The sequence below is a fragment of the Sciurus vulgaris genome (genome assembly GCF_902686455.1).
Source record: "Sciurus vulgaris genome assembly, chromosome: 1".
Lineage (NCBI taxonomy): Eukaryota > Metazoa > Chordata > Mammalia > Rodentia > Sciuridae > Sciurus > Sciurus vulgaris.
The window spans coordinates 102,729,077-102,746,600 of NC_136461.1; the positions used below are offsets into that span (position 1 = coordinate 102,729,077).

General features: G+C 41.1%; 1 long non-coding RNA gene across 1 annotated transcript; it reads left to right on the forward strand.

Annotated features, from left to right (window-relative positions):
- Window positions 1-201: 201 nt before the first annotated feature.
- LOC306658804 lies at window positions 202-17,458 on the forward strand. Its single transcript, XR_013763154.1, has 3 exons — window positions 202-466; window positions 5,112-5,216; window positions 17,070-17,458. It is a non-coding gene; the product is annotated as an uncharacterized lncRNA (long non-coding RNA).
- The last annotated feature ends 66 nt before the right edge of the window (window positions 17,459-17,524 follow it).

Consider the following 17,524-nt stretch of genomic DNA (forward strand, 5'->3'; position numbering starts at 1 on the left):
TGGAGGCACTTACCGTTAAGAATGTTAACGATGAGGTTCAATGGGTCAGGCGATTATCTACTTTTTGAATACTCAAATGGCAGCCTCCAAGATGGCCCCCAACGATCTTGCCTCCTAGTAAGTCATAACTTTGTGTAGTCACTTCCCACACTGAATAGACCTCACTGTGTAACTAAGAGGATGTACCAGAAATAATGGAGTGTGACTCCTGAGGCTAGTCACAAAAGAAACTGTGACTTCAGGGGATGGGGTGTAGAGCATTTGCCTAGCATACATGAGGTCCTGGATGATCCCCAGCACTGCCAAAAAAAGGATATTGTGTCTTCTACCTTATTCTTTCTTATATTGTCCACTCTGGGGGAAGTCAGTCACCATGTTGTGAGGAGGCTCAAGCTACACTGTGGAGAAGTCCATGTGATGAGAAATGGAGGCATCCTATCAACAGCAAGCAATAACTTGCTATCATGTGAGTGTGCTGTCTTAGAAGTGAATCCTCTAACCCTGAATTTTGCAAGCATTTTTTTTTTTGGTATAGCTTCTTGTATGCCATTTGTTTTTATTTAAAAGCATAGTATTTCTCTTTTTACAGTGACTGTTAGGAGGCTCAGAACTCAACCCATGACCATTTAAAGTGAAGTGTATAGAAATTTATGGGATGCATTTTCACCTTGGATTTATATTATTTCTTCCTTTAACTTTACTTTTCCTTCCCAGTCATGATTTCACTTTAAAAAAAAAAAAATGTTGTAGCCAGGCACAGTGGTGTATACCTGTAATCCCAGTGACTTGGGAAGGCTGAGGCAGGAGGGTCTCAAGTTAGAGGCCAGCCTGGGCAATTCAGCAAGACCCTGTCTCTTAATAAAAAGGGCTGGGGATGCAGCTCAGTGACAGAGCATCCCTGGGCTCAAGTCCCAGTACTGAAAAAAAATATTATTTTGTAGTCAATGTATCCTTGTTTACCACCCCAAACCCCTTTTCGAATGAGGAATGGTGTGAATACATGAATTTTATCCCACATAGTCAGAAACTAGAGTATCAAAGAATGGAACACAAGGTAAAACTCTTTTTTTTTTTTTTTTTTTTTTTTTTGTGGTGCTGGGGATTGAACCCAGGGCCTTGTGCATGCAAGACAAATACTCTACCAACTGAGCTATATCCCCAGCCCCCAAGGTAAAACTCTTCAGAAGCAGCAGCCAAGAATGAGATGTTGGAAATTAAAAAAAAAAAAAAAATGATCTTGCAAACTAAAGGAGCAGCATAAGATAAAAACTGAGAAGTGGATCAAGAACAGTTTTAAACTGTGAAGAAGCCAGGGCAGTTTCCCCATGAGTGAGATGGGCTTCTCAGCTTGCTTTGTGGCTCAGCAGAAGCACTGAGTTGGAGTTAGGAGGGATGTGGACCTGTGAGCCATCATGATCGGGGCTTCTTTGCCCACTCAGCCTCTGCTGGCCCCTAGCCCTCCCTCCCTCCTGGCTTTCAGGCACCTCAGTGTGCCTCTCTTTATTAGAGGAAGTCTTGGAGAGAGGAAAGGAGGGAAAGAGGAAAAGGAAACAGCTTTCAGGTAATCTTATCAACAGATACTTGTACAAATAACTATGTATGGAGTATCACTTTGGGAAAGTTGGAAAATTGATTGCATCCAGGGGCAAAGTGTCTCTGCTTCAGTCCATGTGAATCCTTCATTTGTGCCCTGCGCTCACTTTTTTGCCTCCTTCCTGAAGGTTCCCTCCCACCCATCCTCCCCTCTTTGCCTGTTTCTTGACTCTCTTTCACAAAACCTTTTCTCTGTATCTATGGGTGTTGCTTTCATCGTTTGAAAATTCCTTCTTTGATTCCTGTATTCATGGTTTCATCTTCCTCTTTCCCTTCCTGAAGAGAATTTCCTGCTATTCAAACTGCCTCTGCTTGTCTCTGAATCCACTGTAGCAGGGATCTACTTCCTGTTATCTGTGGTCTTTTAGAAATGTCTGTATCTGTATTATTTGTCATATTCATCTCAGTCTTGCATTATTTGTTGATCCCGGCTTTCTCCTTGAAACCTCTCTCTGACTTCCATGACTCATTTATTTTTCTTTTTCCTTATTTGTTTTAAAAGATGGGGGAGATTCTCCCTCTGTTGCCCAGGTTGGCGCCAAACTCATAGGCTCAAGCAATCTTCCTGCCTAAGCCTCCTGAGTAACTGGGATGACAGGTGTACGGCACAGTGTCCAGCTCATTCATTCTCTGGTTTCTTAGTTCTTTCTACAGGTTCCAATTTCTCCACCCATCTCTTAACTGGATGGTTCATCCTTGGCCCTCTTCTCTTTGTGTCCTCAGATCTCCCTGTGGCTTTGTGTTGCCATGCTCCAAATACAGATATTTCCAACCCAGTGCCCTCTTCCAAGTTGTGTGTGTATACCACCCCCAGCACTCCAAACCTCATCTCTTCCAAACTGAGCTCACTTTCTTACCTGCAGCTGTCCTTTCTTCTGGATTTCTTATTCTGGAGAATGGCTAGAACCAAGCCTTGATTTTTGTTGTTGTTTTTTTTTTTTTTTAAATGTTTTATTTGGGGGCTGGGGATATAGCTGAGTTGGTAGAGTGTTTGCCTTGCATCACAAGGCCCTGGGTTCAATCCCCAGCACCAAAAAGAAAAAAAAAAAAAAAAAAAAAAAAAAAAAGTTCTATTTGTTGTGTTCTGTTATACATAACACAATATATTTGACATATCATACATACATGGAGTATAATTCCCCATTTTTGAGGTTGTACAAGATGTGGAGTTACACTGATCATGTATTTATATATGAATGTAGGAATGCAACATCCAAATCATTCTACTATCTTTCTCATTCCCATCCCCTTCTCTTTCCCGGCTCCCTCCAATCAATCTGACGAACCTCCACTCCTTCCTCCCCTTTGTGTATTATGTGTTAACACCCACATATCAGAGAGGACATCTGGCCTTTGGTTTTTTGGGATTGGCTTATTTCACTTAGCATGAAAGTCTCCAGTTTCATCCATTTATTGGCAAATGCCATAATTTCATTCTTCTTTTGGGCTGAGTATTATTCCGTTGTGTATATATACCACATTTTCTTTATCCATTCATCTGTTGAAGGGCACCTAGGTTGGTTCCATAGCTTAGCTATTGTGAATTGAGCCTCTATAAACTTTGATGTGGCTGCATCACTATAGTATGCTGATTTTAAGTCCTTTGGGTATATATTGAGGAGTGGGATAACTGGGTCAAATGGTGGTTCCATTCCAAGTTTTCTGAGGAATCTCCATACCACCAAGCCTTGGTTTTTGAGTTAGGAAACCAGACATTATCTCTGGTTCTTTCTTGCTGTACCCCATATCTAGTCTGCCATCTATCTACATACTCCTGAATTCTCTCTCTTTCTTAGGACCTTGCTTTCTTCTTTCCTTTCCCAAAGCCACTACCTCCCCTCAGGTCCCCAGGGCTCATACAGCCTCCTAAATGGGCTCCACACCCTCAAGTTTCCCTCCCTTAATTCCTTCTCTACGCTGTGCCCACATGACTACATGTGATCTTCTCCGGGTCAAACCACATCAGCTTCCTTGCATTCAGGGAAAATCTGAACTCCTCTTGTTGATCTCAAAGGTCTTTCAGTCTGGGCTCCTGCCTGTGTCTCTGGTCCTGCTATGCCATGTGGGCCTGTTCTGAGCCACACCTTCCTTTGTTCTCAGTCCCACAGAACTTGTGGTTTCCTAGGCCTGGCCTTTCTTTCTTTCTTCTTTAAAAATAACTTTTTCTTTTATTTATTTATTTTTATGTGGTGCTGAGGATCTAAACGAGTGCCCACCCATGCTAGGCAAGCGCTCCACCACTGAGCCACAATCCCAGTCCTAGGCCTGGCATTTCTGTCCCCACCTTCTTCACCAGACTGACTCTTCCTCTGCTTCCCACACAGCTTGAGCTTCGATCCCCCTCCTTCCTCAGGCTGGGATGGTGCCTCTTCTTGACGTGGCTTTGTCTGGACCTCAGTCAAATACTATCTACCATATTGTGTCATTTGCTTTCTTCTCTGTAAACAAAAGGATGTGAGGGCAGGATGTTTGTTTCTAGCTGTATAGTCCCAGGACTTGGTGAAGTTTGTCTTGTTGTAGATGTTAAGCAAATGTTTATCAAATGAATAAATAATTGAACCTCTTGAAGAAAGTATTGTCAACCCTCTCTTACTTCACAAAGATGATGCTTTATAATAATAAACATTTTTCTTGGATCTCAAGTACACAGGGTTGAATGAAGCTATCCTGTAGCTCATGTCACGCCATAATGGTTGGTCCATGCAAGGTCCTGGTCACTATTCATTCATTACTTCATATTATCCTCCATCCTTAGTCCCATTTCTATTCTGATTTACTTAATGCTGAATCTTTAAAAAGCACAAATGATTGCCTTGTGAGCATACATTTTTAATTTATGTGAATAGTATTGTGTTTTATAGCTCATTATGTTGCTTGAATTTTCTATTCAAGATCATGCTTTTAAAATCCAACCATATTGCTACATATACATCTAGCTTATTGCTGTTAACTGTTTCAGCGGTCTCCTAAAATGAAGCATTTAAATAGCATCTTTGTTTCCAGGATTTTTGTTGTTGTTGTTTTTTTTTTTTTTTTTTTTTTTTGCTTATAAATGTGATTTTCATATTATCAATGTGAGGAAGTCAGGGAAAATCTGAATATCTCTATTTTATAAAGGAGGAAGCTGAGACTCAGATATTAAGTGACTTGTCCATAGTTATTCAGCATTTTTGCAGTATAATTTGAATGTGGCTTCCAGACTTCCAAAACGAAGTTCAGTTCCTGTTGGGGAACCTCACTCCCCTCTCGGTCTGGGTGTATCAGAGCTGTAGCTGGAGAGGTGGGAGATCTGAGCCTGCCCTGAGCTGAGGGAAAGGGGCTTCCAGGGCAAGCCTCCCTGAGGGTCTCCTGCCAGCATTCCTGCCCCTCAGAGTGAGGTTAACATGAGAAGGACTGGGCAGCTGGGGGTGGAGGTGGGGAAGAATACATAAAGGTCACAGATTCTGGGTAGGGATTCATGTAGACTCTGGGGTGATGGCTGATTCTGTACATTGGACATTTGCCTCTCCTCTCTTCAGTTAGCCATTGGGAGTGACTCTCAGAGAAACGGCCCCTGTCCCCAGAGCCTAGTCTTGTGGACTTTCCCAGCTGCCCACCATCATCACTGAGTGACTCAGGTACAGGTATGTGCTCTGTGTGCTCTGATAAGTGACATCTGTGTTTGTTTTTCTCAATAATGAAAACTCTAGAGGTTTCAAGATGGCGGACTAGAGGGTGGCCGCATTTCATGTTGCTCCAGGACTCAGGATTCAAAAGAGGAGAAATTGAGAGACTTGGGACCAACTCAAAGCAGCCGGGTGAATCTCTCCCGCTGGGGAGGCGTCCCAGATGGGGTGGTCGTCCCGGAACGCAGGGAACTTTGTGAAGTAGAGCTGCCCGGCGAGACACCCCTCCCCCCGCTGGAGCAGTGAACGCGGACAACTGGGAGCGTCATAGAGGAGGCCACTCAGCACAGCGCTGGGACTCGAAGCAACCACTGGGGCTCCAGGCAGCGGCCCAGAGGAGGGGCTGCGAGCAGAGCTGTTTGGACTCAGAGCGACCACTCCTGAACACCAGGGCCTGCCCAGAGGGGGAGGAGGAGGAGCAGTGCGGCGAGGCGCTTGGACTTGGAGCGACTGTGCCAGAGCTACAGGCGGTTGCCAGAGGAAGAGCTGCTCGGCGAGCTGTTTGGACTCGGAGCGACCATTCCTGAATGCCGGGGCCTGCCGCAGGAGGAGGAGGAGGAGCGTGGCTGCTTGGATTCGGAGTGACTGTACCAGAGCTACGGGCGGTTGCCAGAGGAGGAGCTGCGTGGCGAGCTGTTTGGACTCAAAGCGACCATTCCTGAACACCTGGGCCTGCCCGGAGGAGGAGGAGGAGGAGGAGGAGGAGGAGGAGGAGGAGGGGCGCGGTGGGTCGCATGGACTCGCAGTGACTGCGTTGGAGCTCCAGGCGGCTGCTCAGAGGAGGAGGCAAGTGGTGAGTTGTTTGGACTTAAAGCGACCACTCCTGAACACAGGGGGGCTGCCTGGAGGAGGCGTGCAGAGGGTCACGTGGACTCAGAGCGACTCAGAGTGGCTCACAGTGACCGCTCCTAAACACCCGGGGGGCTACCTGGAAGAGGAGGAGGAACGGGGCAGGTCACTTGGACTTGGAGTGACTGCCCAGGGCTTTGGGCGGTTGGTGGGAGGAGGAGGCTCGCAGTGAGTTGCTTGGACTCCTAGTGACCGCACCGGAACACCGGGCGGCTGTCTGGAGGAAGAGGCGTGCGGCGGGTCTCTGGGACTCTGAGCGATTGTACGGGGCTCCAGGTGGCTGCTCAGAGGAGGGGCCGCATAGCCAGACAATTAGGTGCAGAGCAGGGTCCCAGGACCTAGGAGTCTTCTTGGTGGAACAGCCCCACAGATACATGCTTAGGGGCGGAGCAAAGGTTCCAGGACTGCGGGCAGATTCTCTGAGGAGAGGCAGCCTAAGGAGACTCATCGGCGAAGGGTGAGGCTCCCAGGCCCAGGAGGTAGGGCCGGGCCCCTGGGAACGTTGCAGAGGAAGGCAGCCCAGCCTAGGCAGTAGTTGTAGATTGAGGGGAACCTCTAGGAGGGGAACCGACCAGCGAGACCTCCCCAACAGGTGAGTCTTCCCTGCCGGGTGAGGTTTTCCCACAAGGACGGTGAAACCAGAGACACAGGCCCAAACAGGCCTTGCCTCAGCCCGCAGCCTAGTTACCCTTTGGACAACCATTGGTCAACAAGGGGAGACACCTCTGCCCACTAACAGAGAATATACCCCACCTGAAGGCCACCACCCCTAGAGAGGCAGCTTCCTTGTGGAGCACCGTACTATCAACTTCCTCCAAGACTTCAGCCTACTGAAGGCTAAGAGGGGATATACTAGAAATCTTCAGGGACATTATAAGTCAATAGAGGAAATCTGCAATATCTCAGTGGTCCACTGATACCTGAACAACATGAGAAAACAAGGGAAGAATATGCCCCAAACAAATCTAGATGTTACATCAATAAAACCCAATGACAGCATGGCAGAAGAAATGACAGAAAAGGAGTTCAGAATGTACATAATTAAAATGATCAAGGAAGCAAACAATGAGATGAAAGAGCAAATGCAGGCATTGAATGATCGCACCAATCGACAGTTAAAAGAGCAAATACAGGAAGCAAAAGATCATTTCAATAAAGAGTTAGAGATATTGAAAAAAAACCAAACAGAAATCCTTGAAATGAAGGAAACAATAAACCAAATTAAGAACTCCATAGAAAGCATATCCAATAGGATAGAACACCTGGAAGACAGAACCTCAGACATTGAAGACAAAATGTTTAACCCTGAAAACAAAGTTGAACAAACAGAGAAGATGGTAAGAAATCATGAACAGAATCTCCAAGAACTATGGGATATCATGAAAAGGCCAAATTTAAGAATTATTGGGATTGAGGAAGGCTTAGAGAAACAAACCAAAGGAATGAACAATCTATTCAACGAAATAACATCAGAAAATTTCCCAAATCTGAAGAATGAAATGGAAAATCAAGTTCAAGAGGCTTATAGGACTCCAAATACACAAAATTACAACAGACCCACACCAAGGCACATTATAATGAAAATACCTAACATACAAAATAAAGACAGAATTTTAAAGGCTGTGAGAGAAAAGAACCAAATTACTTTCAGGGGGAAACCAATATGGATATCAGCAGATTTTTCAATCCAGACCCTAAAAGCTAGAAGGGCCTGGAACAACATTTTTCAAGCCCTGAAAGAAAATGGATGCCAACCAAGAATCTTATACCCAGCAAAACTTACCTTCAAATTTGACGATGAAATAAAATTCTTCCATGATAAACAAAAGCTAAAAGAATTTACAAAAAGAAAGCCAGCATTACAGAACATTCTCAGCAAAATATTCCATGAGGAAGAGATGAAAAACAAAGAAGCAAATTAGCAAAGGGAGGAATTATCCTAAAGGAATTGTCAAATAAAGGAGGAACCAAGTCGTGTCAAATAAATAAATAAGTAAATAAAATTTAAAAAATGAACCAAACAACCGAGAAACCAAACCATATCTCAATAATAACCCAGAATGTTAATGGCCTGAATTCATCAATCAAAAAACATAGACTGGCATATTGGATTAAAAAGAAAGATCCAACAATATGTTGCCTGCAAGAGACTCACCTCATAGAAAAAGATACCCATAGACTAAAGGTGAAAGGATGGGGAAAAACATACCATGCACATGGACTCAGCAAAAAAGCTGGAGTATCCATCCTCATTTCAGATAGTGTGGACTTCAAGCCAAAGTTAGTCAGAAGGGATAAAGAAGGTCATTTCATACTGCTTAAGGGAAGCATAAATCAGCAAGGTATAACAATCATAAACATCTATGCCCCAAACAGTGGCTCATCCATGTATGTCAAACAAATCCTTCTCAATTTCAGAAACCAAATAGACCATAACACAATAATACTAGGTAATTTTAACACACCTCTCTCACCACTGGACAGATCCTCCAAACAAAAATTGAACAAAGAAACCATAGATCTCAATAACACAATCAATAATTTAGACTTAATGGACATTTATAGAATATACCATCCAACCAAGAGCGAATAAACTTTCTTCTCAGCAGCACATGGATCCTTCTCTAAAATAGACCATATATTATGCCACAAAGCTACTGTTAGCAAATACAAGAGGATAGAGACACTACCTTGTATTCTATCAGATCATAATGGATTGAGGTTAGAAATAAATGAAAGAGTAAAACACAGAAACTATTCCAACATCTGGAGATTAAACAATATGCTATTATATGATGAATGGATAACAGAAGATATTAGGAAGGAAATTAAAAAATTCTTAGAGGTAAATGAGAACAAAGAAACATCATATCAAAATCTCTGGGACACTATGAAAGCAGTACTTAGAGGGAAATTTATTTCATGGAGCGCATTTAATAACAGAAGTAAAACTCAACAAATAAACGACCTAACACTACAGCTCAAAGCCCTAGAAAAAGAAGAACAGAACAGCACCAAAAGTAGTAGAAGACAGGAAATAGTTAAACTCAGAGCTGAAATCAATGAAATTGAAACAAAAGAAACAATACAAAAAATTGACAAAATAAATAGTTGGTTCTTCGAAAAAATAAACAAAATTGATAAACCTTTAGCCACACTAACAAAGAGAAGCCGAGAGAAAACCCAAATCACTAAAATTCGGAATGAACAAGGAAATATCACAACAGACAGGATTGAAATACAAAACATAATTAGAAACTATTTTGAAAATCTATACTCCAACAAAATAGAAAATTTCGAAGACATCAACAGGTTTCTAGAGACATATGAATTGCCTAAACTGAACGAGGAGGACATACACAATTTAAATAGACCAATTTCAAGTACTGAAATATAAGAAGTCATCAAAAGCCTACCAACAAAAAGTCCGGGACCAGATGGGTTCTCAGCCGAGTTCTACAAAACCTTTCAAGAAGAGCTCATTCCAATACTTCTCAAAGTATTCCATAAAATAGAAGAGGAGGGAACCCTCCCAAACTCATTCTATGAAGTCAATATCACCCTGATACCTAAACCAGACAGAGACACATCGAGGAAAGAAAATTTCAGACCAATATCCTTAATGAACATTGACGCAAAAATTCTCAACAAAATTTTACCAAATCGCATACAGAAATATATTAAAAAGATAGTGCACCATGATCAAGTGGGTTTCATCCCAGGGATGCAAGGTTGGTTCAACATCAGGAAATCAATAAATGTAATTCACCAAATTAATAGACTTAAACTCAAGAATCACATGATTGTTGCAATCGATGCAGAAAAAGCATTTGATAAAATACAGCATCCCTTCATGCTCAAAACACTAGAAAAAATAGGGATAGTGGGATCATTCCTTAACATTGTAAATGCCATCTATGCTAAGCCCATGGCTAATATCATTCTAAATGGTGAAAAACTGAAAGCATTCCCCCTGAAAACTGGAACAAGACAGGGATGCCCTCTTTCACCACTTCTATTCAATATCGTCCTTGAGACTCTGGCCAGAGCAATTAGACAAACCAAAGAAATTAAAGGGATATGAATTGGAAAAGAAGAACTCAAACTATCCCTATTTGCTGATGATATGATTATATACTTAGAGGAACCAGGAAATTCCACCAGAAAACTTTTAGAACTCATAATTGAATTCAGTAAAGTAGCGGGATATAAGATCAATGCACATAAATCTAATGCATTTTTATACATAAGTGATGAATCTTTGGAAAGAATAATCAGGAAAAATACCCCATTCACAATAGCCTTGAAAAAAATAAAATACTTGGGAATCAATCTCACAAAAGAGGTGAAAGACCTCTACAATGAGAACTACAGTACACTAAAGAAAGAAATTAAAGAAAACCTTAGAAGATGGAAAGATCTCCCATGTTCTTGGAGAGGAAGAATTAATATTGTCAAAATGGCCATACTACCTAAAGTGCTATACAGATTCAATGCAATTCCAATTAAAATCTCAATGACATACCTTACAGAAATAGAGCAAGCAATTATGAAATTCATCTGGAAGAATAAGAAACCCAGAATAGCTAAAGCAATCCTTAGCAGGAAGAGTGAAACAGGGGGTATCGCAATACCAGATCTTCAACTCTACTACAAAGCAATAGTAACAAAAACGGCATGGTATTGGCACCAAAATAGAAAGGTAGATCAATGGTACAGAATAGAGGACACGGACACAAACCCAAATAAATACAATTTTCTCATACTAGACAAAGGGGCCAAAAATATGCAATGGAGAAAAGATAGCCTCTTCAACAAATGGTGCTGGGAGAATTGGAAATCCATATGCAAGAGAATGAAACTAAACCCATATCTCTCACCATGCACGAAACTAAACTCAAAATGGATTAAGGACCTCGGAATCAGACCAGAGACCCTGCAAATTATAGAAGAAAAAGTAGGTCCAGATCTTCAACACGTCGGCTTAGGACCAGACTTCCTCAACAGGACTCCCATAGCACAAGAAATAAAAGCAAGAATCAATAACTGGGATAGATTCAAACTAAAAAGCTTTCTCTCAGCAAAGGAAACTATCATAAATGCGAAGAAAGAGCCTACAGAGTGGGAGAAAATCTTTGCCAATCATACTTCAGATAGAGCACTAATTTCCAGAATCTATAAAGAACTCAAAAAACTCTACACCAAGAATGCAAATAATCCAATCAACAAATGGGCTAAGAAAATGAATAGACACTTCACAGAAGAAGATCTACAAGCAATCAACAAACATATGGAAAAATGTTCAACATCTCTAGTAATAAGAGAAATGCAAATCAAAACCACCCTAAGATTCCATCTCGCCCCAATTAGAATGGCGATTATCAAGAATACAAGCAACAACAGGTGTTGGCGAGGATGTGGGGAAAAAGGTACACTCATACATTGCTGGTGGGGCTGCAAATTATTGCAGCCACTCTGGAAAGCAGTGTGTAGATTCCTTAGAAAACTTGGAATGGAACCACCATTTGACCCAGCTATCCCACTCCTTGGCCTATACCCAAAGGACTTAAAATCAGCCTTCTACAGGGATACAGCCACATCAATGTTCATAGCTGCTCAATTCACAATAGCCAGATTGTGGAACCAACCTAGATGTCCTTCAATTGATGAATGGATAAAGAAACTGTGGCGTATATATACAATGGAATATTACTCAGCCATGAAGAATGATAAAATTATGGCATTTGCAGGCAAATGGATGAAGTTGGAGAATACCATGCTAAGTGAGTTAAGCCAATCTCAAAAAACCAAAGGTTGAATGATATCGCTATAAGTGGATGAGGACACATAATGGGGGGAGGGAAGGGTTAGTGTTAGGGTTAGATTTAGGGTTAGGGAGGGGGGCAAAGAATGGAGGAAGGAAGGACTGTATAGAGGGAAAAGAGGGGTGGGAGGGGTGGGGGGAAGGGAAAAATAACAGAATGAATCAAACAACATTACCCTATGCAAATTTATGATTACACAAATGGTATGCCTTTACACCATGTACAAACAGAGAAACAACATGTATCCCATTTGTTTATAATAAAAAAATAATAATCAACACATACCTTCCTGTTATGCAAACCTTTATATTAAATTATGTATCTCCTTTCCTTCTTTTGCTTTAAATGCAAACTGAGAGAAAATTCTTATTTAACTAAAAGCTATTTCTATATTCCAACTTCTCTTGCAAACCTGCTGGCACACATATTAGGAGGTAGTAGAAATCTTGGAGTTCTTTGTGATGTTATATATTGATTCAATTAGGTATGCACAAATGTTATTACTTTCCTATTTTTAATTTATGGAACATGGTAACTTAAATTTCTTCAATTGCTAACCAATTAGTCACACTTATTTTTATAATTTTTTATTAAGTCATGTTATCTGTCATTTCCTAACTTTTATATCTAATCGAAATTTCATTAATAGACTTCCCCATTGTTATCTAAGGATCTTTAAGTGTTCTATAAATCCTAGACTTCTTATTAAACTATCTGAAGGCAAAAATAAATAAATAAATAAATAAATAAATAAATAAATAAATAATGAAAACTCTAAAAGGACTGTCTATGAGTGAACCTCCTAGAAGAAAACAGGTGAGCTCTCTATAAATCCCACTTGAGAGAGTTTCCAGGGTTCAGGTCCCTGGCTTTTACCTCTGCCCTCTCCCCATTAGTGGAAAAATGCATAATTATGATTATAATCACAACTAGTATTTGTGATTAATTGCATATTGTTTATCAGGTACCCCTTATTTCATTTAATACTACCATTTCCAACACATTGTTATCACTGCTATCCCTCCTCCCTACCATTTTTTTTTCTCTGTACTAAAGATTGAACCCAGGGGTGCTCTACCACTGAGCTGTATCCCCAGTCATTTTTATTTTTTTCTTTTGAGACAGAGTTTTGCTAATTTCCCAAGACTGGCCTTGAACTTGTGATCCTCCTGCCCCAGTCTTCTGAGTAGCTGGGATTATAGGCATGAACCATTGCATATGGTCACTATCATTTCTATAGATGAGAAAATTGAGGCTCAGAGAGGGTAAATAACTTCCCCAAGATCACAGAGCAAAATAGTGTCAGAATTGTGACTTAGAAAGATCTAATCTGGATTTTCTGATCACTGTTGCCATGCCTGATACACTCTATCCCACCAAGGGCAGATGTTCAGTTTTTTTGTAGAAAATTCCCAGGTTAGGGCCCCAGACACAGTATGAAGATGATCCTCTAAAAAGACATTGCTCATATTTATTCAGAGAGTTTCCTACCTGGAACAAGGGTATCATCCATTTTTTAGCAACTATGCCCTGAGCCCTTGCTGGGTATGCAGCCAGTTCTGTGTGAGAAACTTCCAGGTCTCCTGTCTTCAGAGCAACAAAGCCATTTCCCAGTGACTCACAGGTGACTAATTAAAATGCACACTTTTCTGGGCTCAGTGGTTAATTCCTTCCCAAACTGGGTAGAATTGCTGCAAGATGAAAAGAAAGCCGACAACAGGAGAGGGGGACAAAAGAGCAGAAGGGAAGAAAGGGAGGAAAACAGAGGGAAAGAAAGAGGGAGGAAGGGAAGACAGGAAGAGGGGGAAAGAAGGAAGAAGGAAAGCCTGTCTACTTTGCTTAAGGAAAACAGGTAGATTTTCCAAGTTTCTAACAAATTTATATTTACTAGCATTTTATAATATATGCTATGTCAGTTGTGTGATCCCATTAAGCCACATAAAGACCTTGCATTTTAAGTAAAATATCACTATAAAGCTTTACAAATGAGGAAACTGAAATTTTGGAAAGTTGGGGACCATTTAACCTTGGAGAAAACCTAGAAGAACTGGAATGAACTGGGATTTTGTCACCCAACTAACCTGGATTCAGGCTACCTGTGTTTTAGCAACATGGTCTTCCTCTCATTACTGAACATCTCAGAGCCTTGGATTCCTCTTCCGTTGGATGAGGATGATATCAGCACCAATCCTTTAGGGTTATTTTGGGGATTAAATATGATAATACATTGTACACAGAAAGGGCTTAATAAATGCTATCTTGTTTCTGTATTATTGTTATCTGCCACTACTATTACTAAGTATCTGGCACAGTACTCATTCTTAAAACAGTATATATCCAACAAATATTAGTCCCCTGCACACAATCCCACATCCCCACTTTCCTAAGGTAGTGGAGCCAGTAATTGTTGGGTGCAGGCTGGCCATGGCATTGAACTTGATTGCCAGTACTCCTCCACACCCTATTGCTACCCAGCCCTCTATTTAGCACCTTAAAAATGCAACCAGACCATATTGTATGCCTCCATAACTCTAAGATTCTTTCTACTTCAAAAAGGATATTTAGATATCTGAAGATCAATTGTTCAGAATATTTAATTATCTTCTACTCCTTTGGGAAGGACTTGCGATACATCTGTATTCTAACCCAGGATCCCAGGAGATAATGTTTCTTCTAATTATTTTTAAGTTTTAGTAGACAATCAATTCTGTACACACAACACACTAAGAAGCCTGAAATAATGGGCACAGTTTAGCACTGAAATTAATCTTAAAGCAAAGTTAATCAACACGTAATCATCTTTGTGCTACAGGGTGATTAGGTATAAATGAAAACTATTTGTGTAAATGAAAATAATCAGTAATATTTTGTGCAATCAAACCAAGCACTTGCAGAGAATTCTAGGGGAGAGGAGCGATCCTGAACGTGGGTGGGTAATACAATCATAGCCACCAGTATCTCTAAATTGCTTGCGAAAGGAATCGGCCACAGAGTGCCTTAAGATGCTGACTTACAACAGTGCCTAGCAGTTGTGAATGTTCAGTAAATGCTGGCTCCTTCTCTTCCATGTCCATTTCCTCTGTCTTCACTCTTCCTCTCCCCACTGTTGTTATTATTGGTATTATTATATCTTAGCCTTAACTAAATTGGCCACAGGACCATTCCCTCAGTTTCCAGTATTTGAGAGCAAATGTTACAGTTTGGATGTGGGGTGGCCCCCAAAAGCTCATGTGTAAGACAATGCAAGGAAGTTTAGGTTATGAGAGCCTAGACCTACTCAGTGCATCAGTCCCCTTAGGGATTACCTGGGTGGTAACTGTGGGCAGCTAGGGTGTGGCTGGAGAAGGGGGATTGATGGAGTATGCCATTGGGGGTTTTATTTTATCCACAGTGAGGGGAGCAGTCTCTTCACTTCTTTGTTGTCACATTCTGAGCCTCTTTCCCCTACCACACCTCGGGCCCAGAGCACTGGAATTAGCCAGCCATCTATGGGCTGAGACCTCTAAAACCATGAGCCCCAAACAACCACTTTCTCCTCTAATTGTTCTCGTTAGGTCTTTTGGTCGTGGCAGTCAAAATCTGACTAAAACAGTAAGTAATTAGGAATTAAGGGTTTGGAGACCCCCATTCAGGGGGTCTGGAAAAAAGAAAAAAATAAACTATTTTGAAAAATGAATTTTAGGATTCATTAGAAAGTCCTAATAACAAATAATACTGTTGTGGTTTAGATGTGGTGTCCCCAAAAGCTCACATGTGAGACAATGCAAGAAGGTTTGGAGAAGAAATGATTGGGTGACAGCCTTAACCCAATCAGTGAATTAATCTCTGATGGGATTAACTGAATGGTTACTGAAGTGGTGGGGTATGGATGGAGGAGGTAGGAATTGGGGTGTGGCTTTGGGTATATATTTGTATCTGGTGGGTGGAATCTCTGCTTTCTGATCATCATGTGAGCTGCTTCCCTCCACCATACTCTTCTGCCATGATGTTCAGCCTTACCTTGAGTCCCATGTAGTGGAGCCTGCTATCTATGGATTGAGAGCTCTGAGGCCACAAGCCCTCAAATAAACTTTTCCTCCTCTATAATTGTTCTGGTCAGATCTTTTAGTCATAGAAGTGAAAAAGCTGACTAAAACAAATACTTTCTCAGGTAAGAAAAGCAACAAATAAAGGACCCAGAATATGGTCACTTTTAACAACTTGGAGGTTAACAAAGTTCAAGGGAACAGGACAGCAGTCACAGACTAATGTCCACACAGGGTAATGATGTGGTTTAGATACTTTGGAGTATTGCTGGTTTGCCCTCAGTAACCCCTTTGCCTGAGAGTTCCCCTTGCCTTGCTCTGTGTGCTCATTGGGATGGTTTCCCAGTGCATGTCAGTATCTGGATCCGTGAGTGGATTGGATCAGGAATGGACACTTGACTCCAGCTGAGCCAATCACATTCTTTCTCATCGGAACCTGGGGTTGTGATTCAGCAAGAGTGAGGTCCCATGTGTACCTAGAACTGAGAACATTTGAACTTGAGAGCTGAATGGTTGCTATCAGGTAGAGAAAAGCAGAAAAAGGTAGTCTGCAGAGAGAAACATGAAATAGAGGTGCAGAGATGAAAATCAATGTGATTCTAGATTGAAAGATAAGAAATGACTGATTGGCTTCCTATAGGTTTTCTAACTCCTTGCTTAAATCTTTCCTGAGACACATATCCTCCCTTATCTGTGAGATACTCTTATATCCATATAATTCATTTTCCCATTTTGTTTAAGCTTACTCAAATGGATTTTTGTTATTTGCAACCAAAATACCTTAACCAAAACACAATGATAATCTGATTGCTTTCTCAATGCCTTTTACAAAACAGAGGAATTTTGAAGGTTTTTTTGGGAGGTAGTATTGTCCAAAATAGATTGTTTATTCCTTCTTAGAGACTAATGCCAAGCTAACTTAACCTTCCTTAAATAATTTTTCTTCTTCTGCTTCCTGATTTGGAATAATTAGACCAGAATGGGAATGGGTGATTAGGGAGGGGCCAGGAGACAAACCACAGGATAGAGACTTTTGTCCCGTGTGATGTTATATTGTCAGAATACAGTAATCATGTCCAGGACTTGTCATCTAAGGCTTGGTTTCCTTTCAGCTGACTCTGCTTCCTGCAGACTTTCCAAGGGCCTCAGGAACTTATTGCCACAGTTCTTACTGCTGGACATGAACAAGCTGCCCAGTGGATTTTGAGTTGGAAACAGGTCTTGAAAGGCTTCAAAGTTAGTGGGCCACAAATCTTCATCATGTCAACTTAGGGCCTGACTTCCTTAACAAGACTCCAAAAGCACAAGAAGTAAAATTGAGAATTAATAAATGGGATGGATTCAAACTAAAATCTTCTTCTCAACGAAGGACACAACTACATAAAGAGAGAGCCTGCAGAATGGGAGAAAATCTTTACCACACACACTTCATATAGAGCATTAATCTCCAGAATATATAAAGAACTCAAAAAACTTAACACCAAAAAAACAAATCAATAAATGGGCTAAGGAACTGAAGAGACACTTCACAGAAGAAGAAATACAATTGATCAACAAATATATGAAA